This window comes from Pinus tabuliformis, chromosome 9, assembly GCF_031772625.1.
Source record: "Pinus tabuliformis cultivar Carrire ecotype Pingquan chromosome 9, CPIR1, whole genome shotgun sequence".
In the NCBI taxonomy this organism is placed as follows: domain Eukaryota; kingdom Viridiplantae; phylum Streptophyta; class Pinopsida; order Pinales; family Pinaceae; genus Pinus; species Pinus tabuliformis.
Genome location: NC_142307.1, coordinates 549,036,791 through 549,060,421, shown reverse-complemented (window position 1 = coordinate 549,060,421; position 23,631 = coordinate 549,036,791).

The following is a 23,631-nucleotide window of genomic DNA, read 5'->3' as shown; positions in this document are numbered from 1 at the left end:
TGTCCAAACTGCGCAGATCCGCACCTGGTCGGTCTTCTGCTCTGCGTATCTCTGCACCTACTCCTTCTGCTGCCCTGCGTACCTTTGCTCAGATCCGCACCTTAACTGTCTGCCTGACAGAGTACCTCCGCAACTGGTTCTTCTGTTTCCCTGCGTACCTTCTCACTGTGCCTTCTTCTGAGCTGCGTACCTCGCACTGCGCCTTCTGTTGCGCTGCGGATCCCCGCACTGTACCTTCTCCTGCGTTGTGGACCCCCGCACTGACGCCGTGGATCGCCTGCAAACCTCTGATTAGGGCCAAATTAACAGTCCTCCAATGTGCCACAGACAGTCAGATCCACAGATCTGATTATACGCCCGAGAGATCACAACCTATCAATAGATTCACCTTCAATTTCACCTTGATTTAGATCTAGCCTTTAAAACCAATTACCCAAAATATCAGATCTTAAGATATTCAATTTCACAAGTGTCTAGCCAAGTGATCTCCTCTCCTTTTTATAGGCAAGCCCTTATTCACACCATGGGACAAAACCATCGAAAACCAATACGAGGGATCCAAACTGGGGTTCAATAAATTAGATCCTATACCACGGGCTAAATACCAAGGGCCAAGCATAAGAAACCCCACGTGAGCGCGCTTCTCTGCATTGGAGTGAGTGAACTGGGGGACCGCACCTTCTGAACGGATAACCTGTGGGTATGTCCGCACTTCCTAAACAACGAACCTGCGAGTCCGCACCTTTTAAACGATGCACCTGCGAACCTCTTATTTTCCATCATTTTGAGAGCCTGAAAAGAGTTTTGCCACTTGAGTGAGTTGCCATCAAGTATAACACCTGTATCATAGAGCCAAACCAGAATCATAATGCCAACAATTTTCTCCAATACCCAGAATTGGTTTCGTGAGAAAATGCCCTGATTAGATTTAAATAAGCAGTTAATTAAATTTTCCTAAGTCCAACTTAAGGAAATATCTATATTAATCAGTATTAATTGGGGAAAATCGATTTTTCTCTAGATACTTCTGGAAAAGTCACTTGATGGAGTCAAGATGATCTTGGCCATCGATTGTGATTAGATCATGGTTGTTGATTTCTCGACGAGAGATTATAAGAGGAAATCGACGAGCATTTTGAGAACACATTTTGAGACACAGAATTGCAGTGAGAGCAAGGGTACGGAAGCATCATAAGGACATCAGCAACAAGGGTTTTAGCAAAGATTGCTAGAGAGATTATTCACAGCGATTTCCAAGGAAGATTGGAGATCAATTTTTCTACAGTGAGAGGTCAATTTTCTAGAGGTGTGAGTTGCTCCAACAGGGGGTGTGAATCATTTAGTTTGGCAGTGCGAATTACGTAGTGGATAGAAATTTCGGAGCAAGGAAGTTTGCATAGGGGAGGTCAATTTGCATAGGAGAATTGATTTGTTGGGAGAGACAAAGATTTTCCAGTGGAGGTCATCCTTATTTTCCCAGCGAATGCGAGTTGTGAAGAGGGTCGAGTTTCTCAGCCAGGACTGCACGTGTGAGCCGAAATCGCCTTCAAAGGGAGGCTGAATTGATTTTGGTGGGTCAAATAGCTTCCAGGAGGTCTGAGGAGTCTTGCAAAAGTGAAGAAATAATTTTGTTGGAGCTTTGCCAATGTTAGGTAAGCAGTTGTAATATTTTTGCTAAAGAAATAATAATAATAAAACCCTCATCTGCAGACTGGTTTTCCCTTCGGGATTTTTCCAGGGACATTTGTCTGAAAATATTGATGTTCTATATTTTTGTGTGTGTGCATATATTTCTTAGTTCTTTTATTTATTTTTTGTGAAGTTGCAGTTGTGTTTTATTCAGTGTTTGCCAGAAGTTAATTGTAGTTCACAAATAATATGAAAGGATAGGAAAATAATAACCAAAAATTGGAACAGTAATTAAAAATTCACATAATGAAGTGATAGTGACCCCCCTTTGATTTACACTTGGATCGCACTTGAGCTTTCAAATTTTATCTCAATTAGTGTGAGTTTGTAGATAACAAGGAGCAGTGGCATGGTGAAAGGATGTTAGCTTTCAAACCGTGAATAAAGAGAAACAGGTTAATTTTGTGTGATTAGGTGCCCAATTTGGATAACCTTGGTGAGACACACTAGTGTACATCAACAGGTTTATTAGGGATGCCATCCATGAATGTTGGGAAGCATCACTTATGTTTCCCCTTGAGGTTTTCCTTGGAAACAAAAATTAAAATATCATTTATAATGAAGTCCTTACACATAAAGTATAGCAACATGTCAATTCCTTAGCTAGTATATTTTCTTAAGCCTGTTTGGGGATTTTATTTTAAAAAATAGTCATTACTTCCCTCCTTATTGAGGTTCATATTGAAATCCCATAACTATAAAAATTTGTTGTTATTTATCCATTGTCTTTGCCCATGGATTTGCTCAAACTTCCAATGTGTAATGCCCAATAACCTCACCAATATCCTTGCTTGGTTGTTATTCCCACCTCGTACCCCAAGTGTGATATAGCCCCACTTGGCACTTCATTGCTAATTTTTTCATCATACCCATTTTCTTTCCTAGCTTAACACTTGAATTTAACATCAAAATAAGCATTTAAACCATCATTTTCTCAACAACAATTTAGTTAGATAACATCATAAGTTTAACCAATGGATGCTTTTGACAAAAAATAAACACTCCTCAAAGCCTAATTGTCAAAAATTATAATTCAATAATCAATATGAAAAAGGTACAATATTGATTAAACCATAGTACTCAACATCAAATTATCTACGACACCTGACTTAATTAGTTGTTATTATTCAATTATTTCTTCGGTGAAAATACAAGACCTTGTGAACAGAAAGAACAGAAAACATCTAATTTGTAGAGAATCATTAAGGGTTTTCATATCTTCACATCAATCAAATGCTTTGTTACATGTAGGCTTTCCAACCCCTGGTCAGAATTAGGCTTTCAAAAATTTGAATTTAGACATGCGACACTTGCGCCTATTGATTTTTGGGTAGCATCAGGTGTGCTCTAGTCCTGAAATTTGGTGGAGAGGCTAAGGCACATGAGATCTCCAAGACCCAGAAATCATTTGGAGAAATTCCACCCGAATGAAGAGATATTAAAATAATTAATATTTTTAATGAGTTCCTACGTCTAAATTTAGGAAAATAAAAATATTAATGTGTATTAATATAATATAGGTGAGAAAGTTCTAAGTGATGAGGATCAAGCTAGTTCTAATCTTAGCTGTTGATTAGGGACTTAATCTCGGTTGTTGATTCGTCAACAACAAAAGTATAAGAGGAGGCTTGAGGGTCAATTGGAGACACACCAAGAGAGATCAAGAATTTGATTTTCTGGGGCGAGGTTTGCTGAGGAAATCAAGTTGGTGATCAGTTGCAGTGAGGGGTAGTTCAGCAAGGGATTTCCATCTGAGGCTGAAGAATACATAGCAGAGAGGCAGTGAAGTGCCGAGAGAGACAAAGCAGGCCTTAGAAGGGCTGACGCAGAGATCTAGGAGCTGACGCAAAGGATGCAAAGGGCCGTAGAGGCTAACGCAGAAGCCATAGAGGCTGATGCAAAAGTCATAGAGGGCTTCAGAGGCAGTGCTGGTGAGATTTTGTGGGGCAGAATGAGAGCAGATCAGCAGATTCTGAGCCTGGGTAGGGTGACGCAACTCCTGGAGGAGTGACGCAGTTCCTGAGCAGTGCTTGGAGAAGCTTTCGCTGTCCAGCATAGGGAACAGTCAGAGTCGTTGTGGGGTTTGATCATCCAGTTGCTGATTTGCCAGAATATCTGTCTCCGAATAGAGGTACTACTACCAAGGATATTCTCTATTGGGTGAGCCATTTCTGGCACCCTAGTTGTATTCACGAAATTTGCTTAATAATACAAACCCTCTATAGGTTTCACTGGTTTTCCCGAATTGGGTTTTTCCAAAGACGATTATCCAAAAATAACGGTGTCCCTTGTGTTATTGTTTCTGTTTATTTCAGTGCATGATCTGTATATCTGTGAAGGTGACAATAGTGCTTACTTCGATGTTTATGCAATTAAATAACTTGTTAATGTAAAGAACAAGTAGAAGAGTGTAAACCAGTAATTGCAGTAGGGGTTCCTGATGTGTTAGATTCAGGAAGTTTCACATGGTATCAGAGGGATTACAAATCATAGGCCACTGAAGACACCAACCAAGAATCCGATAATTTGCAACAATAAAATAGTTGTCCCGAGTGAGAGCGTTGTTCCAGAGCCAGAGACGTAGAAGGAGGAGTGACGTAGTGTAGAGAAAGTGACGCAAAGGCTCACGCAATGCCTGTGTCAGCACTCTGAGCCAAATGAAGGTGACGTAATCGCTGGGAGGAGCCCACGCAGTAGTTGCGTCAACTGTCCAGGACAGCGCAAAGGCAAAGGAAGGTAGATCAGGCTTACGCAGTGCCAAGTCATCTTTCTGAGCCAGGAAGGATTGACGTAGTGGTCAGGAGGAGCTGATCCAGTTCTCACTGTGATTGTGCAGAGCCAGAAGGGCTTAGATTCTTCAGTTGCCTGGGCTAAGGTAGCTGAGCAGATTTCGATTTGAGGAGCTAGTGGGACATTGTTTTTGTCAGTGAAGAACAGTGTCTAAGGAGACTGAACCAAGGTAGAGGGAAGCACTACCTCGATAGATTCCTAGCCAAGAAATCTAGATCCGAGTTGCAGCTACAAAGGAGGATTGGAGAGGAGTGATTCGAAAATTGGCCAGAGGATATCTGAGAGGGAAATCAGGACTCAGAGGGAGTCTAGAGAAGAGGAGTAGAGATGGCAGTGAATGGATTGAGGGATCAGGACCGATTAGACGGGGCTTCCAATCTTGTCATCTGGAAGGCCAAGATCCTAGAAATCCTGGATAAACATCGCATCAAGGACTATGCCTCGAAAACAGTAGTTGTCCCAGTTGACCCTGATGCAAATGAGAACTATGAGGAGGCCCAGGCAAAGGCAAAATGCATGATCCTAGATGGGGTCAAGGATCATGTAATACCACATATTGCTGAAGAGTCAACAGCAAGGGAAATGTGGGAGACCCTGCCCACCTTATACCAAGGCTCTTCCGTGCATCAACTGAGGTCATATCAGATGCAAAAAGGAGAGGAGATAAATCCATTCCTTCTCAAGTTGCAAGGAATTCGCGGCCAACTTACTTCCGTGGGGTCTACACCGGATCCAGAGTTCATGGTCAGGACTACCCTGAATGTAGTCTCAGAGTGGGAGACGTTTTTCCAAATCATTTTGGGCAGAACAACTCTCCCCAGTTGGGAGGAGATAAGGGTTTCTCTTCGACACGAAGAGCTCAGGAGATTGACCAAGACGGGGAGTAGCGGTAAGGGAGTTTGAATCAAGAAGGAGGAGGAGGAGCATGAAGCTCTCGCATCAACGAAATAACAGGGAGTACAGAAGAGGAACAAGAAAGACATCTTCGAGGTCAATTGCTTCAACTGTGGGGAGTTGGGACATTATGCCTCTCAGTGCCCCAGGAAGAAAGGCAAGGGAGAAGCTTCTGACTCAAAGGCTGCTCTAGCAAAGGCAGAGAAGGATGTCGAGGCTAATGATGATTGTACCATGAGTGCTCATGCGACTCTAGAGAAGACGTGGGGAGACATGGAGCTGTAGTCGAGAGGACAACAGAAAAAGGGGCAAGATCCTTGAGATGCCCAAACTCTCGGATCAGATACGGCTATGGGAGCCCTTAACGACAATATCATGATGACAGGTGTTGGGTGGAGCAAGGTGTTATGGAGCGGCAAGGTAGTGCTAGAGTGCAGAAGTTTGTAGCAGCACAATGGAGGTTGCAGCAGTGCGACAGGCACAGAAGAGGTTGCAACAGTGTAGTGGCAGCAGAGGGAGCACAGGATAGCAGCAGAGGAGGCTTCAACATCATTAGGCTTCCAGACTGACCAAGATGTCAATGTTTAGGTGAAGTCAGTTACTTACTTCTCGGTAACTGAGTTGCAATGCAGCAGTTAGCAATGGCAGTGCTATGGGCAGCATGGGCAGCATTTTAAGAGGGAGTTGCAGCACAGATGTAGAAATGGCAGTGGCAGTGTCATGGGCAACAATACAAGAAGCAACAGTGTAGTGGATGTGGGGCAGCAAGCCAAGCATCAGCACAAAGGACCGATGTGGAGGATCAGTGTAATGCTTCTATGGGGAAGTACTGCTAGAGCACATTCCTCGATAAGAGGGAGTGTTGATTTTTGGGTAGCATTGAATGTGATCTAGCCTTGAAATTTAGTGGAGAGGCTAAGGCACATGAGATCTCCAAGACCCAGAAATCGTTTGGAGAAATTCCACCTGGATAAAGAGATACTAAAATAATTAATATTTTTAATGAGTTCCTAAATCTAAACTTAGGAAAATAAAAATATTAATATGTATTAATATAATATGGGTGAGAAAGTTCTTAGTGATGAGGATCAAACCAATTCTAATCTTAGTCGTTGATTAGGGACTTAATCTCGGTCGTTGATTCGTCAATGGGAAAAGTATAAGAGGAGGCTTGAGGGTCAGTTGGAGACACCAAGAGAGATCAAGAATTCGATTTTCTGGGGCGAGGTTTGCTGAAGAAATCAAGTTAGTGATCAGTTGCAGTAAGGGTCAGTTCAACAAGGGATTTCCATCCGAGGCTGAAGAATACATAGCAAAGAGGCAGTGAAGTGCGGGGAGAAACAACACACGCCCTAGAAGGGATGATGCAGAGGCCATAGGAGTTGATGCAGAGAATGCAGAGGGCCACAAAGGCTGACGCAGAAGCTGTAGAGGCCGAGGCAGAAGTCGTAGAGGACTTCAAAGGCAACGCTGGGGAGATTCTTTGGGGCAAACCGAGAGCAGATCAGTAGATTCTGAGCCGGGATAGGGTGACGCAGCTCCTGAAGGAGTGACGCAGTTCTTGAGTTGTAATATTCCTAATTAGCCATGGCTAATTGGAATATTCGATTTTGCTCAATTTTTTCCTTCTATAGTTATTTATAAATAAAAAGGTGAGGAAGGGGGACATAACTCACTTTTAGAATAAAAGTCACTTCCTAGTAGCACAACGTTGTGACTTAAAGGGGAGCCAAGGGGGCCAAAAGGGGACGCAGAGATGGAGCCCATGTAGACACTTGGAGGGACTGCGCAGAAGGGAAGAAACACGTGGCATGAGAGGAATTGCATTGGAGGAGGTGAGCTTAGGGATTGAGAGAGGCCAAGGCCATAAAGGAGAGGGAAGCCCCCTCATTTTGATCATTCAGTTATGAGCATTTGTGATAGTCACACTTAGAGCACACTGGTTGTTTAGCTAGTCTGTAGCACTGTTTAGTGCACTGAGTGTTTTCGTTCAGAGATCTCACCCTTAGCCCCGGGGGACTTCAAGTGCCTGCTTGGGCAAGGTATTTCCATTGGCATTTCAGCAGTAGTTTCATCAGTATTTCAGCAGCAGTTTCATCAGCGTTTTGGAGGACTACGCAGCACTAAGAGGGGTGACGCAATTCTCTCTGGCAGGAGTTCTGGGTTGAGGGTTGCAGTAGGATTTGTGCTGAGAGATAGAGCAGGGGATCAGCCCTTGCATATTGGGGAGTTTTGGCAGAGGTTTTCAGGTAGATTTCTGGAGGGTTTCTTTCAGTGGCAGCGCAGAGCATTGAGGGACTACGCAAAACCCTAAGGGGGTGATTTACGGGGGTCGGCCATTTCAAATGAGCTTTCTGGGTTTTTCTAGGTTTCTTGAGTAGAGTCCGACTCCAGAGTTTTAGCATTTTCTGAGGAGGGGAGCAGCCCCAAATCCTCATTTTATTTCTAGCGCAACAGCAGCATGGCAGTTCTCTAGCAGCTTGGACGCAGTTCAGAGAAGGTCCATCCCTTTGCTATTCTGAGTGTATTCCTTCACTTGCCTTGTGCAAGTCGAAGTTCCATCTTTCTGATCACCTCCTGTACTCATTCTATTACTCAGTATAATAAAATGGCTTAGCATTTCTCTCTGCATTTCTTGAGTATCTGCTTATGGTTATATTGTTATATGTTGCACCATTGTTATTTCTATCTCTTTGAGCTTCTCGACTATCATACCACTTGTGAGTTTTCTCCTATACTCTTAGACAGAGTCTGGAAAGGGCCAGGTAGCCTCCGAATCTCATCCTCTTTTCAAAGGTGACATATCTGGTAAATGCCCTCCCAGTCCATCTCTAGTTGGAGTTTGCTTGTGTTTGAGGAATATTCCTGATAAGGGATATTACAGTCGTATCAGAGCATAGATCTGGCTCAGCCTGTGGAGCTAGCAATCTATGAGACCGGGGGAAAACCCTACATTTGTTATAGAGGTCGGAGATACAGAGACACTGGGCGTAGGTTGGAGAACACTTACGGAGAGGGAGACTGTGTTCCGGTGGTGGACGCAGAACAGGAGGAGCCTGTGGTGAACACGGAACAGAAGGAGCCTATGGTGGACGCAGAGTAGGAGGATCCGATGGCAGATGATGACGGGAAGAGATTTGCGGATATTGCTCAAATCAGCGCAGGATCTGTCGAGGCAGATTGAGGTGATGGGGCAGAGATTCACTGCAGTAGAGGCCAGACAGCGTGAGAGCCCACGAGATTTCCAGGTTGGTGAGGGATCAGGCGCATCCGACCATTTTCCAGAGCAGCATGATACTGCGCAGCATGTGGCCTCACATGCCCCTACATGCTCTACCATGCCCACTTTCTTAGGAGCCGACATGGGGACCGTAGCCCAGCAGGAGGCAGAGCCCGGACATATGGGCGATTATTTTGTAGAGTACCAGGCCTATGGGCAGGAGTTCAAGGAAGCCCTCTCATTCAGAGATTTTGTTTAGCTCTAGCGGGATAGTAGACCCCGTGACCATCACAGAGGGTACCGACATTACCATGATGGTGATACCCACCGTGCAGCGAGTAGATTCCATTTGCCTACGTTTGATGGTTCATCAAATAGTTCGGCAAAGTCTTGGGTGGAAAAGCTGGACATTTATTTCCAGCTTAATCAGATGTCAGAGACAGAGGCCATCAAGGTGGCAACATTGCATTTGGATGGTGAGGCCCAGGATTGGTGGTTTCATGGGATGGTTACACTCGGGCACTATGCTGAGTTTACCAGGAGATTGATGGAGCGATTTGATTGGAGGGATCCAGAGCAACATTTTGTTGAGCTGACGAGGCTCAAACAGACAGGAAGCCCAGAGACCTACATTACAGATTTCTTGAGGGTCTCCGTGATGGTGCCAGGCCTATCCACAGCGCAAAGGGTCTATATGTATGTGGAGGGGTTAGCAAAGCCACTTCGAGGTTTAGTTCCGATCCACTAGACCAGCCACACTCCAGGACGCTATCAACAGGACCCAGGACTTACAGGATGTCTTACCCAGGACCCAGGACACCTTACCCCAAGAGACAGACCTTTCAATCTAAGGGGAAGGATGTGAGGATTCCACCTTCAAAGGGGAATCTAGGACGAGTACAAATTGACGACGATGCCAGGTGGGAGCTGAAGAAGAAGTGGTTGTGCTTCACCTGTCAGGAGCCGTGGGCACTAAGACATAGATGTGTTGCTGGCAAAGCACATTTTATTGAGGTCTTCTTCGAGAGCAGTGGAGAAGAGGATGATGAGGATGATGTGAGGCAGGAGATAGCCATGTTGTACAGGGACCTTTGCCACCTCCACCGCCAGCAGCAGGTGGTGCATCTTTTGCACCCACCGGAGGGGCCCTTGCAGCATTGCAAGGAGTTCCCAAGTATCTAATGCTATCGTACGGGGGACAGTATGTGGCCAGCGAGTATCAGTTTTGGTTGACAGTGGGGCAACCCACAACTTCATCAATGCACAGATGGTTGAGCGGAGAGGTATACAGACAGAGAGCTTTGATGGGTTTTCAGTCTTGGTCCCACGAGATCAAACCATGATGTGTGCTCATTATGTTCCAGAGCTTTCAGTGATGATGGGCACCTACACATTGACTGACCACTTTTTCGTGGTCGATATTCCGGACACCAACATGATACTAGGTGTTCAGTGGCTTATCACTCTATGGAATGTCACAACGGATTGGAAGACCCTAGAGATGGAGTGGGATGATGAGAAGACAGGGAGGCATTAGAAGATAAACGGACAGCACACATATCCGCCTCAGACTATTTTGGCTCATCGGATGGAGGCAGTCTTCCGGAAGGGAGACAGAGTGGGCAGTGGAGCTGAGTGCATCAGAGGCAGGGACTACAGGGCAAGCGGTACATCCAGAGATACAGTCCATCCTTGATCGGTATGCCATAGTGTTTGGGGAGATTCCACAAGGACAGCCACCGGATCGGGGGTTTGAGCACACCATCGAGCTTAAGCAGGGCATACAGGCAGTGATTACCACCCCCTATAAGCACCCCAAGGCCTATCGAGATGAGATTGAGCAGGCTATCCAGGAGTTTCTAGCTCTTGGGCACATTTGACCAAGAAAGAGTCCTTTTGCTTCTTCCGTGGTGTTGGTGAAGAATAAGGACGGTACATTGAGGATGTGCATTTGACTACAGGGCCCTGAACAAAAAGACCATGAAGAACAGGTACCCCATACCCAGGATCGATGAGTTGATGAACGAGTTGAGAGGAGCACGGTTCTTCTCAAAGATTGATTTGAGATCTGGGTAACATCAGATTCACGTGAGGGAGCAGGACATTCCCAAGATCGCCTTCAGGTGTCACTATGGGCAGTTTGAGTTCTTGGTGATGCCCTTTGGGCTAACCAACGCCCCCGCTACATTTCAGTCCTGCATGAATCACATCTTCCATAGTCACTTGAGGAAGTTTGTGTTGGTATTCTTTGATGATATTCTCATTTACAGCAGGACTTGGGAGGAGCATCTCCAGCACATTGAGACGGTATTGCGTATCTTATAGGAGCAGCAGTTCTATGCCAAACTCTCCAAGTGTGAGTTTGGGTTGACGGAGATGTTGTATCTGGGACACATCATAGGGGTGGACGAAGTGAGAGTCCACGAGGAGAAGATCAGGGCCATCAGAGAATGGTTGGAGCCGAGAAACATGACAGAACTCCGGGGATTCATTGGCATTTGTACTTACTACCGGAAGTTCGTCAAGAGTTTCTCCCAGCTTGCTGCACCCCTGACAGATTTGACGAGGAAGGGGGCTTTCAGTTGGTCGAATACAGCGTAGCGAGCCTTTGACAGGCTCAAGGAGGTTATGAGCAGCTGCCCAGTGCTTGCATTGCCATATTTCACGCAACCATTCATTTTGGAGTGTGACGCGTTGGGAGAGGGGATTGGCGCAGTATTGATGCAGGGAGGTCACCCTATAGCCTATGAGACCGGAACCTCCTTCTGCATGAGAGATTGTATTCTATATACGACAAGGAGATGCCAGCCATCATGCATGCATTGGCCAAGTTCTGGCAGTATTTGGTAGGTAACAAGTTCAGGGTGAGGATTGATCACAACAGCCTCAGGTTCTTTTTGGAGCAGAAGCAGCTACAGGAGAGGCAAAGCCACTTCGAGGTTTAGTTCCGATCCACTAGACCAGCCACACTCCAGGACGCTATCAACAGGACCCAGGACTTACAGGATGTCTTACCCAGGACCCAGGACACCTTACCCCAAGAGACAGACCTTTCAGTCTAAGGGGAAGGATGTGAGGATTCCACCTTCAAAGGGGAATCCAGGACAAGTACAAATTGACGACGATGCCAGGTGGGAGCTGAAGAAGAAGCGGTTGTGCTTCACCTGTTAGGAGCCGTGGGCACTAAGACATAGATGTGCTGCTGGCAAAGCACATTTTATTGAGGTCTTCTCCGAGAGCAGTGGAGAAGAGGATGATGAGGATGATGTGAGGCAGGAGATAGCCATGTCGTACAGGGACCTTTGCCACCTCCACCGCCAGCAGCAGGTGGTGCATCTTTTTCACCCACCGGAGGGGCCCTTGCAGCATTGCGAGGAGTTCCCAAGTATCTAACGCTATCGTACGGGGGACAGTATGTGGCCAGCGAGTATCAGTTTTGGTTGACAGTGGGGCAACCCACAACTTCATCAATGCGCAGATGGTTGAGCGGAGAGGTATACAGACAGAGAGCTTTGATGGGTTTTCAGTCTTGGTCCCACGAGATCAAACCATGATGTGTGCTCATTATGTTCCAGAGCTTTCAGTGATGATGGGCACCTACACATTGACTGACCACTTTTTCGTGGTCGATATTCCGGACACCAACATGATACTAGGTGTTCAGTGGCTTATCACTCTATGGAAGGTCACAACGGATTGGAAGACCCTAGAGATGGAGTGGGATGATGAGAAGACAGGGAGGCATGAGAAGATAAACGAACAGCACACATATCCGCCTCAGACTATTTTGGCTCATCGGATGGAGGCAGTCTTCCGGAAGGGAGACATAGAGTGGGCAGTGGAGCTGAGTGCATCAAAGGCAGGGACTACAGGGCAAGCGGTACATCCAAAGATACAGTCCATCCTTGATCGGTATGCCATAGTGTTTGGGGAGATTCCACAAGGACAGCCACCGGATCGGGGGTTTGAGCACACCATCGAGCTTGAGCAAGGCATACAGGCAGTGATTACCACCCCCTATAGGCACCCCAAGGCCTATCGAGATGAGATTGAGCAGGCTATCCAGGAGTTGCTAGCTCTTAGGCACATTTGACCGAGAAAGAGTCCTTTTGCTTCTTTCGTGGTGTTGGTGAAGAAGAAGGACGGTACATTGAGGATGTGCATTTGACTACAGGGCCCTGAACAAAAAGACCATGAAGAACAGGTACCCCATACCCAGGATCGATGAGTTGATGGACGAGTTGAGAGGAGCACGGTTCTTCTCAAAGATTGATTTGAGATCTGGGTACCATCAGATTCACGTGAGGGAGCAGGACATTCCCAAGATCGCCTTCAGGTGTCACTATGAGCAGTTTGAGTTCTTGGTGATGCCCTTTGGGCTAACCAACGCCCCCGCTACATTTCAATCCTGCATGAATCACATCTTCCATAGTCACTTGAGGAAGTTTGTGTTGGTATTCTTTGATGATATTCTCATTTACAGCAGGACTTGGGAGGAGCATCTCCAACACATTGAGACGGTATTGCGTATCTTATAGGAGCAGCAGTTCTATGCCAAACTCTCCAAGTGTGAGTTTGGGTTGACGGAGATGTTGTATCTGGGACACATCATAGGGGTGGACGGAGTGAGAGTCCACGAGGAGAAGATCAGGGCCATCAGAGAATGGTTGGAGCCGAGAAACATGACAGCTCCGTGGATTCATTGGCATTTGTACTTACTACCGGAAGTTCGACAAGAGTTTCTCCCAGCTTGCTGCACCCCTGACAGATTTGACGAGGAAGGGGGCTTTCAGTTGGTCGAATACAGCGTAGCGAGCCTTTGACAGGCTCAAGGAGGTTATGAGCAGCTGCCCAGTGCTTGCATTGCCAAATTTCACGCAACCATTCATTTTGGAGTGTGACGCGTTGGGAGAGGGGATTGGCGCAGTATTGATGCAGGGAGGTCACCCTATAGCCTATGAGAGCCGGAACCTCCTTCTGCACGAGAGATTGTATTCTATATACGACAAGGAGATGCCGGCCATCATGCATGCATTGGCCAAGTTCTGGCAGTATTTGGTAGGTAACAAGTTCAAGGTGAGGATTGATCACAACAGCCTCAGGTTCTTTTTGGAGCAGAAGCAGCTACAGAAGAGGCAGCAGAAGTGAATCAGTAAGATCCAAGCATATGACTTTGACATTGAGTATGTCAAGGGTAAGAAAAACGTGGTAGCAGATGCCCTTTCACATAGACCAGCCACGTTGTCTCTCATAAGCTTGGATACAAACTGGAGGGCTCGACTCTTAGTAGAGTACTCCAAGGATAGGTTTGCATGTAAGGTTTTGGATGGGCAGGTGGCAGATGACAGGTACAGGGTGGTCGATGAGATCATCTATTACAAAAACTGGATCTTCTTGACTGAGGGGTCTCAGCTCAAGAAGAAGATACTCCAAGCATCACATGATTCACCACTGGCAGGCCATCAAGGGTTTATCAAAACCTATAGGGCCATTAGAGAGAGGTTCTCATTGAAGGGCCTCAAGGAGGACGTACTCCAACATATCCGGGAGTGCGATGTTTGCCAGAGGAACAAGGGAGAGATAAGCCATCCCGCGGGATTATTGCAGCCTCTTCCCATTCCGGAGGGGAAGTGGGAGAGTATCTCGATGGACTTCATCACAGGGTTGCCCATGGTACACGGCAAGGATTGTACCTTTGATGTCGTTGATCGACTGACGAAGTACGCACATTTTTTTGCCATATCCGCACACTATACAATAGCACAGGTGGTTGAGCTATTTTTCAGAGAGATCTTCAAGCTACATGGTCTTCTTAAGACCATCGTTAGTGATAGGGACAATTGTTTCATGGGCGGGTTTTGGCAAGAGCTTTTCCGGTTTGTGGGGACGGAGTTGACACCGAGTACCAATTATCACCCACAAACGGACAGGCAGACAAAGATAGTTAACAAGTGGCTGGAGGGCTTCTTGCATAACTATGATAGTGGGCAGCAGCGAGCATGGCTGAAGTCGCTGCATCTGGGGGAGTACTGCTACAACACTTCACATCACATGACCATTGGTATGTCACCATTCTATCCCTTATATGGATATCATCCTTTATCTTTTGCTGACGTGATGTTTGGTGATAGCAAGGCTCCTAGAGCCAAGATTTGGATCTAAGAGAGTCAGGATATCCTCCGAGCTCTCAAGGATAATATGGCTACAACGCAGAACCTGTATGCCGACAGGGGTCGAGTGGAGAGATAGTTTGAGGTAGGGGACATGGTCTACCTATGATTACAGCCATACCGACAATTGTCACTGAAGCAGAAGGGGGTTGAGAAGCTCAAGCCCCACTTGTATGGGCCATATAGGGTGATATGCAGGATTGGACAAGTTGCATATGAGTTGGCGCTGCCCCAAGGCAGCAAGATTCATAACATTTTTCATGTATCATGCCTAAAGAAGGCATTGGGGTAGCAGGTGACAGTGACAGATGAGCTACCACCCATGGATGATGAGGGGCATTTGGTGTCGCAGCTGGAGGCTATCATTGATACCAGGGAGAGGCAGCTGCAGAGCGGGACGGTCCAAGAATTCTTGGTGAGGTGGAAGAATTTGCCAGATGAGGATGCCACTTGGGAGAGTGAGAAAATCTTGCAGCATCCATCACTTCAATTGCTTGAGGACAAGCAACATTTTGCCGAGGGAGACTGTAATATTCCTAATTAGCCATGGCTAATTGGAATATTCGATTTTGCTCAATTTTTGCCTTCTATAGTTATTTATAAATAAAAAGGTGAGGAAGGGGGACATAACTCACTTTTAGAATAAAAGTCACTTCCTAGTAGCCAAGGGGGCCAAGGGGGCCAAAAGGGGACGCAGAGATGGAGCCCATGCAGACACTTGGAGGGACTGCGTAGAAGGGAAGAAACATGTGGCATGAGAGGAATTACATTGGAGGAGGTGAGCCTAGGGATTGAGAGAGGCCAAGGCAATAAAGGAGAGGGAAGCCCCCTCATTTTGATCATTCAGTTATGAGCATTTGTGATAGTCACTTCGACTTAGAGCACGCTGGCTTTTTAGCTAGTCTGCGGCACTGTTTAGTGCACTGAGCATTTGTGATAGTCACTTCGACTTAGAGCACACTGGCTTTTTAGCTAGTCTGCGGCACTGTTTAGTGCACTGAGTGTCTCCATTCGGAGATCTCACCCTTAACCCCGAGGGACTTCGAGTGCCTGCTCAAGCAAGGTATTTCCATTGGCATTTCAGCAGTAGTTTCATTAGCATTTCAGCAGCAGTTTCATCAGTGTTTTGGAGGACTGCACAGCACTGAGAGGGGTGACGCAGTTCTCTCTAGCAGGAGTTCTGGGTTGAGGGTTGTAGTAGGATTTGTGCTGAGAGATAGAGTAGGGGATCAGCCCTTGCATATTGGGGAGTTTTGGCAGAGGTTTTCAGGCAGATTTCTGGAGGGTTTCATTAGTGGCAGCGCAGAGCATTGAGGGACTGTGCAGAACCCCGAGGGGGTGATTTACGGGGGTCAACCATTTCAGAACAGCTTTCTGGGTTTTTCTGGGTTTCTTGAGTAGAGTCCGACTCCAGAGTTTTAGCATTTTCTGAGGAGGGGAGCAGCCCCAAATCCTCATATGATTTCTAGCAACAGCAGCATGGCAGTTCTCCAGCACCTTGGACGTAGTTCAGAGAGGGGCCATTCCTTTGCTATTCTGAGTGTATTTCTTCACTTGCCTTGTGCAAGTCGAGGTGCCATCTTTCTGATCACCTCCTGTACTCATTATATTACTCAGTATAATAAAATGACTTAGCATTTCTCTCCGCATTTCTTGAGTATCTGCTTATGGTTATATTGTTATATGTTGCACCATTGTTATTTCTATCTCTTTGAGCTTCTCGGCTATCATACCACTTGTGAGTTTTCTCCTATACTCTTAGACAGAGTCTGGAAAGGGCCAAGTAGCCTCCGGATCTCGTCCTCTTTTTAGAGGCGACATATCTAGTAAATGCCCTCCCAGTCCATCTTTGGTTGGAGTTTGCTTATGTTTGAGGAATATTCCTGATAAGGGATATTACATGAGTAGTGCTTGGAGCAGCTTTCGCTGTCTAGCATAGGGAACAACCAGAGTCACTATGGGGTTTGATCATCTAGTTGCTGATTTGCCGAAATATTTGTCTCCCAATAGAGGTACTACTGCCAAGGATATTCTCTGTTGGGTGAGCCATTTCTGGCACCCTAGTTGTATTCACGAAATCTGCTTAATAATACAAACCCTCTATACGTTGCACCAGTTTTCCTGAATTGGGTTTTTCCGAGGAAGATTGTCCAAAAATAATGGTGTCCCTTATGTTATTGTTTCTGTTTATTTCAGTGCATGATCTGTATATCTGTGAAGGTTACAATAGTGTTTACTTAGATGTTTATGCAATTAGATAACTTGTTAATGTAAATAACAAGTAGGAGAGTGTAAACCAGTAATTGCAGTAGGGGTTCCTGATGTGTTAGATTCAGGAATTTTCACAGTGCCATCATTAGACATCATCTAGTGTATAAACGATGCAACATGGACTTATCAAAGTTTAACAAAAACAATCTATGATAGTAACATCTATTTATATGATGTTTTATATCATGTCATTCTTTCTTTATGCCTATGCATCCTACTATGGTCAATCTATGCTCACGATATTTACTTTTAACATAATCTTACTGTATAGTACATGGTTATTAGTGATTATTACATTTTAAAAAAAAACTAGAATTACTAAACTAAATCCATTATACTTCTTGTCCCGTAATTTACAACATTTGAGCAACCATAGAGTTAGGTTAACATTTAAGCATGCTTAAATCTATTTAATAAAAATGGAATAGCTCATTAAGAAGATTACTTTTGTATATCATTGCTAAATTTCAATGATGTGCTAATTCACAATTTTGACTTGTTAAGTTTAGGTTAGCATTAGTAACCATAAACATTTTTCTACTTGAAATAAAGCATGGGGAAACCCTAGGACACTTCACTTTTGTCGATGGGTGGTAACTAAGGTAAATCGTAAGTGCCTAATTTCCAAGCACCTCACACCATGGGGGGTATCAAGAGAATCAAATCCATGACCTCTCTAACTTCGAGGGAGAGATCTCACATTTAGCTCATGATTTCTTGAGCTACCCCTACCCCTTGGGACTAACCTCAAGCACCTGAGGAAGAGTGAGAAAGGATCAAACATGTTACAAGCAAGATTTGAACCTGGGTGGGGAGGGTAACAACTTCTCCTCTTAACCACCCAAGCTAAACCCAATTGACAATGTTAACATAAACTATATTAAATATATAGTATGCAAGTCTTAGCAACATCTTTGCAATTAGCATATGGTATCAATTGTGATCAATCTAAATTCATAAGCCTAAACTCACTAAAACTCCAAGTCAACCATAACTTGATAGCTATGTCACACTTCAATGTATTATCTATTGTGCCATTTGAAAATTTTAATCTCAACCTTGCCCAAGGGGAAAAAATGACATTAGAATTATCCTTGAAGACCATGAATAAAGAGTTATGACTTCCATTTCTCATCAATGTTATCAACACAAGTAGCTAATGAGACACCTTAGGTTGGTGTCTTGGTTAAGGACCTAGATCCACAAGAAAAATGGATACCTTATTAAACACCCCGGTTTAGTATTTTGGTTAAAGATTGATATCCATGGGGAAAGGTTATGAGCTATGTTTAAATTGCATTCTAAAGTTCAAGCAAAGTCACTAACTAATATATATTTGAAGCCAACCCCTTGATAATAGCGTGTTGGAAAGATATTTGTAGCAAATTGGCATCAAAACTTTCCTGCTGGACTTTCTGTGTCCTCAACTTGGCCAGTAGGGCCACTCTTCTCAAATCGGTACTCCAGGCCATTCCTATGTATCAGTTGTCGACTCTCCCATCCCTCAAGTGTATCTATCGGGTGTTGGTTTCCATATTTCGTAGATTTCTTTGGCAAGGGGCTAACTCTGGTAAGAAATGGTCACTTGTAGCCTTCCTAAAGCCCACGGTGGATTGGGACTGCGAGATCTTGAAGTACTAAATGAGGTTCTGGGGGCCAAATTATGGTGGTGTTGGATACAAGGATGGAATGAACAATGGAAAAAGATTTGGAACTGCAAATATGGAAGGGCTAGGTCCTCATGTATCCTTGTTCTTGATGAAGAAGCCCTAGAAATCATGATGATGTTCTTACTCTTGATGAAGAAGCCTAGAACCCGGATGATGTCCTTACCCTTGATATTGAAGGACTATACATGAATGACCACACTTGATGATGTCATATGTGATGGCACTTGATGATGGTCTTGATGACATGGACAATGATTGGTGACATGACATGAAGGACTTGGAAATCACGTAATGGCAAGACATGACATGAAGGACTTGGAAATCTCCTAATGGCAAATTAATAAATGCTGCACTATGGTTGGTGACATATCACTGCACTATTATTGGATACATGATGCTACACTATCATGATGACATGAATGCTAAATTCACTATCATGATGCCGGATACACTATCATGGTGACATGGATGACTTACATGATGACAAAGCACTTGGGGACACACTAATAACCTCTTGCTGTCCTAATCATCAAGCCCTAATGACCTATTGCTGTCCTAATCATTTTCTGCACTAAAAATTCCAAACAGTCATAAAGAAAATTAATTTTTGACATCTTGAAGACATCATTTCATTATGACTCCTTGACTATCTTGTAGAGGACTCTTTCCTCTTTCTAATGAGCCCTCACTTGCCTCCTAACTCCTAGTAGTCTAAGAGAAATTAATTTTTTAAGTTAATATATCCTATTTTTTAAAGCTAGCCAACCTACACTCAGTCTGTCTTGCCGGCCTCCCTCCATAAGACATGTCCATTCATCTTAACGTCAAACTCATATAAAAAGGAGGTACAGACTACTCATTTGACCAAGCAATTTCGGTGAAAATTTTAGAGATAAAATGCAGAAGAGGACAGAACAGCAAAGAGGCCAAGGAGGATAGTTTTTAGAGCACTGTTTGGGCATTTTTTAAGCTTGGAATTGCTGTAAGCTCGGACAGCAAACAGTAGCAAACATAACACACCTGTGGAGGCCTGTAAATTTGGACCTTTGGCACTCTAATTGCGGACAGCAACCTATGATAGTTAGTCACCTGTAGCTGCGTTTTTAGACAGAACAGTGGTGAATTTTGACTTGGACCTATGGTAACAGGATTGCAGAACCTCTTTTCTAAATGCAGTCTTGTGGAAGGACTACACCTTCAGACATGTAACCAGTCTCCTTGGAGACACAACTTTTAGGCTCAGTGGTGTACTATCCTTGAAGGACAGTCATCAAGATGTGGACAGTCCTGTAGTGACACTTCTCTCGACCCTGTGACAGCTTGAAGGAGGAACCAGACCTGTGGACAGTGAAGGTGGTTGGATAGTAGTTCGAGGAGCTGAGTTGAGGACTCCTGGAGCAGCCTTTCATGAGCAGACTTAAATACATCCATGGAGCATCATTGAAGCATTGTTGAAAATTCTTGGAGCAATCTTGAAGCAGGTTGGATCAACATTTTTGGATCAGCCTTCTATAGGATATCTTGGGCAGTCTTGATCAGCACTTTGAAAGCAGTCTTTGAGGCAGTTTTGGATCTGATCTTTAGAACAGATTTGTTGAAGCAAAATTGAAAGGCAACCTTGATAGACTTGATCTCAGTTTTGGAGCTTCTCCCTTGTGAACACTCTTTGCATCTTTTGGAGGCCTATAGTTGTGAACCTTGGAGGCTTGTGCAAGTTGAAGAACTTGAAGACCTTGAACAGTAGAACATTTGGGGATTTGCACAAGAGAAGTAGTAGATCTTGAAGAACACTCTTGGAGAAGCCCATTGAAGACTCTCTTGAAGAAGCCCATTAAAGACACTCTTGAAGAAGCCCGTTGAAATCACTCTTGGAAAAGCTTATTGAAGCCATCATGAGGTGACATTGAAGTTTTTGTTTGGGTACCATGAAGGACAGCAGAGACACATTCATGTGAAGAGATCAAGGTTTTCATTGATGACATAACGTGGATACTACAGCGAAGACAAAGATAGACACGACTCATTGAAGAAGACATTGGGAGTCGTGAAGTATAACCAAATATATCTTGACAAAGTAAAGCTAAGGGTTGGAGCCCAAGACATTGGAGCCTCGAAAAAACAAGGTTGGTGCCTTGGAAGATAGGGTCGGAGCCCTAGAGGATCGGAATACTCAAGAAACTAGGTCGGAGCCTGAACCGGATATAGGGTTGGAGCCCTTGGGGGTTGGTGCCTCAGAATTGACAAGGTTGGAGCCCTAGAAGTCCAAGTTGGTGCTTGGCAAATACAGGTTGGAGCCTGGGAGATTGAAGATCGGTGTCTGCATCTTGGGTTGGAGCCCTACATATATTGTACTTGATTTATTGAAGAAATTAATAAAAGTATTTATTGTTATTGTTCATTTTGTGTTCTAAATATAAGTGATCTAACTGGTAAAAGTAACAATTGAAAAGGAACACTGATTCACCCCCCCCCCTCAGTATTTCCAACAAGGAGATGATGGAGCATCTACTAAATGAGTGCCCAACCGCTAAGACGATCTACTCTGAAGCCCAGACATTGTTTGGTACCTGTGACCATGACCCAACTTGTTTAGCTAACACAATTGCTAACTAGAGGCCATCCTACTTTAAAAATCCAATAGTTAACCATGCATGGATCCTAGTCATGGGGTTCATTATTTGGAACATTTCGAAAGCCCAAAATAAGTTAGTATTTCGAGATCGGGAATCTCCTCCGGCTACTATTTGGAAGACTATGATTGAAAACATAAGAGAAACTATTATGGCAAAAAAATGGAGCGAGAAAGATTGGAAAACTGACCCTTTGGAAAATAAAATTCTCAATGCCCTGCACCTCTTTGTTGGGAGGGATGCCACCATCCAGAGGGAGAGAAGGAGCTTCAACCCCGTTCTCCTTCCTCTTTCCTCAAGCCCCCACAAAGATTTTGTGAAACTCAGTTTTGATGGGGCTTCTAAAGGGAACTCTGGCCCAGCAGCATTTGGAGGTATTTTGCAAGATGAGGGCAGGAGGCTAGTGGGTATTTTCGTTGGGCACTATGGAGACTCCTCCAACAACATGGAAGAAATGATCGCCCTTGAGAACGGTCCGCAACTAGCAAGATATCTGGGGGTCCCCAAGATCCAAATCAACGGAGACTCAAAACTGGTTACTAACATCTCCCAGAAAATTAGCAATGGAGCCACTACCTCCAAACTTGTCCGGAGTTGGCGACTGGAGTCACTTACTACGAGGATCAAAGTGTCGCTAGATCACTTTCCCTATGCCATCACCCAGGATACCTTGAGGGTTGGAAACTCAGTAGTTGATTGGTTAGAAAATTGGGGCACCAAGGAGGACCATGTGGATTTTGCTCTTAGTTGGAATGCAGTCCATGAGTGTAGTAACTTGACCCTTGCAAAAATAGAGACTATCTGTTGGCTAGTGCATCAGGACTTATCTTCCCCCAATGGGGGTGACTGACATACAATAGAGGGGGGCCCTGGGATCCCCACCTTCCGCCAGTTGTTCACCATGCGTTGTTTAATGAGAAAAGATTGGGAGCTCTCAGCTCGTCAATGGAAATCTCGGGAGAAAGGGAGGTTTTATTGCTCACTCTGGAGGAAGAAGGCCTTAGTGTGTCTGTGGTGGGTGATGGGAACGAGCGGAAAGCAGAAGGGCGATGATTATGTTCACTGGCCAGGTCTCCAGCGAGAGCCAAAAGGCCACGGTGGTAAGCTGCCAGTATTTGCCATAAGACTATGCGTTTGGTTTTGTGTCCAAGAATTCGTTTGGGATCCAAGGGAGCCACAAGAAAAGAAATTTGTTCGAGCAGTTGTCTGCATCATCTTTGGTTTGTGGCGTCTTCACCTGCTGGTTGCTCGCGTGCTACATCAGTGGAAATTTGCAATCTGACAAGTTCAGGTAATGTTCTTTCGCCTGGTCGGGTGTCTGTGGATTGTTTTCAATTTATGTTTTGCTGTTAGTGTTTGGGTTATCAGTCAAGGGGGACGGTGACTTTGTTGGGCCAAAACAATCGGTCGTTCGGAGAGGAAGTCTGAGCTTTGTGTGAGTTGTTATGGGAATTATTGGGGAGGGGAGGTAATTGGTGTAATATGTTTGGTGTCTACGTCCCTTGTGAGATGAACTTTGTGCTTGCAGAGTCCCATTTGTGAGCACCTATATCTTGCCCCTGCGACAATAGTTTCACCCGATCTAGGGGTTGTTGTGACTTGGGGTCTCAGGGGGAAGAGGTATAGAGCTTGGGTGTGTTCTGAGGGTGGGAGTGTCAAAGTTGAAGACACATTACAGCCTGAAGGGCCTTCATCATCGAACCATGGGCAATCTAATGTCTAGTCATTGCGATTATGTATATGTGAGGGGTTGAATCATCACTATGGTATTGGGTGGACGGGGACAGCCTAGAGGTGGTCAAGCGATACCCATCTCCTAATTCCAAGAAGGTATGTAGTCTCATGGTGGGTGGAAGGCGCTGAGTGCCAGTGCCTGTGGGAGTGGGTTGAGTGCCAATCCCTAAAGGAGTGTGGTGTCATTCTACTTGCAGGTATGCAAAGACAAAGAGGAAGACCTCGATGACGGGTCGGCAAGTGCGGTGGTATCAATAATAGAGGTGGTGGTGCCTCTTCTCCAGCGAGACATTCAACTAGCCTGGATAGAGAGGAGGGGCTCGCTCAGATTCCTTTGACGCCTCCCGACCGAGTAGTCTAGGCTACCTCTTTAGACTCCATTGTTGAACAACTGAGGAGAACCAAGGCCAACCTAGACATCCTCCGGGACCATAGGTACAAGGACCGCAATGATAATGTTTCCTACTAGAACGACATTCAATTTACCCAAGAGGAAATTCTAGAGCAATTAGCACTTCTCTGTCGAAGCCAGCGCAAAATTCATGATTGTTTGCATGAGATTG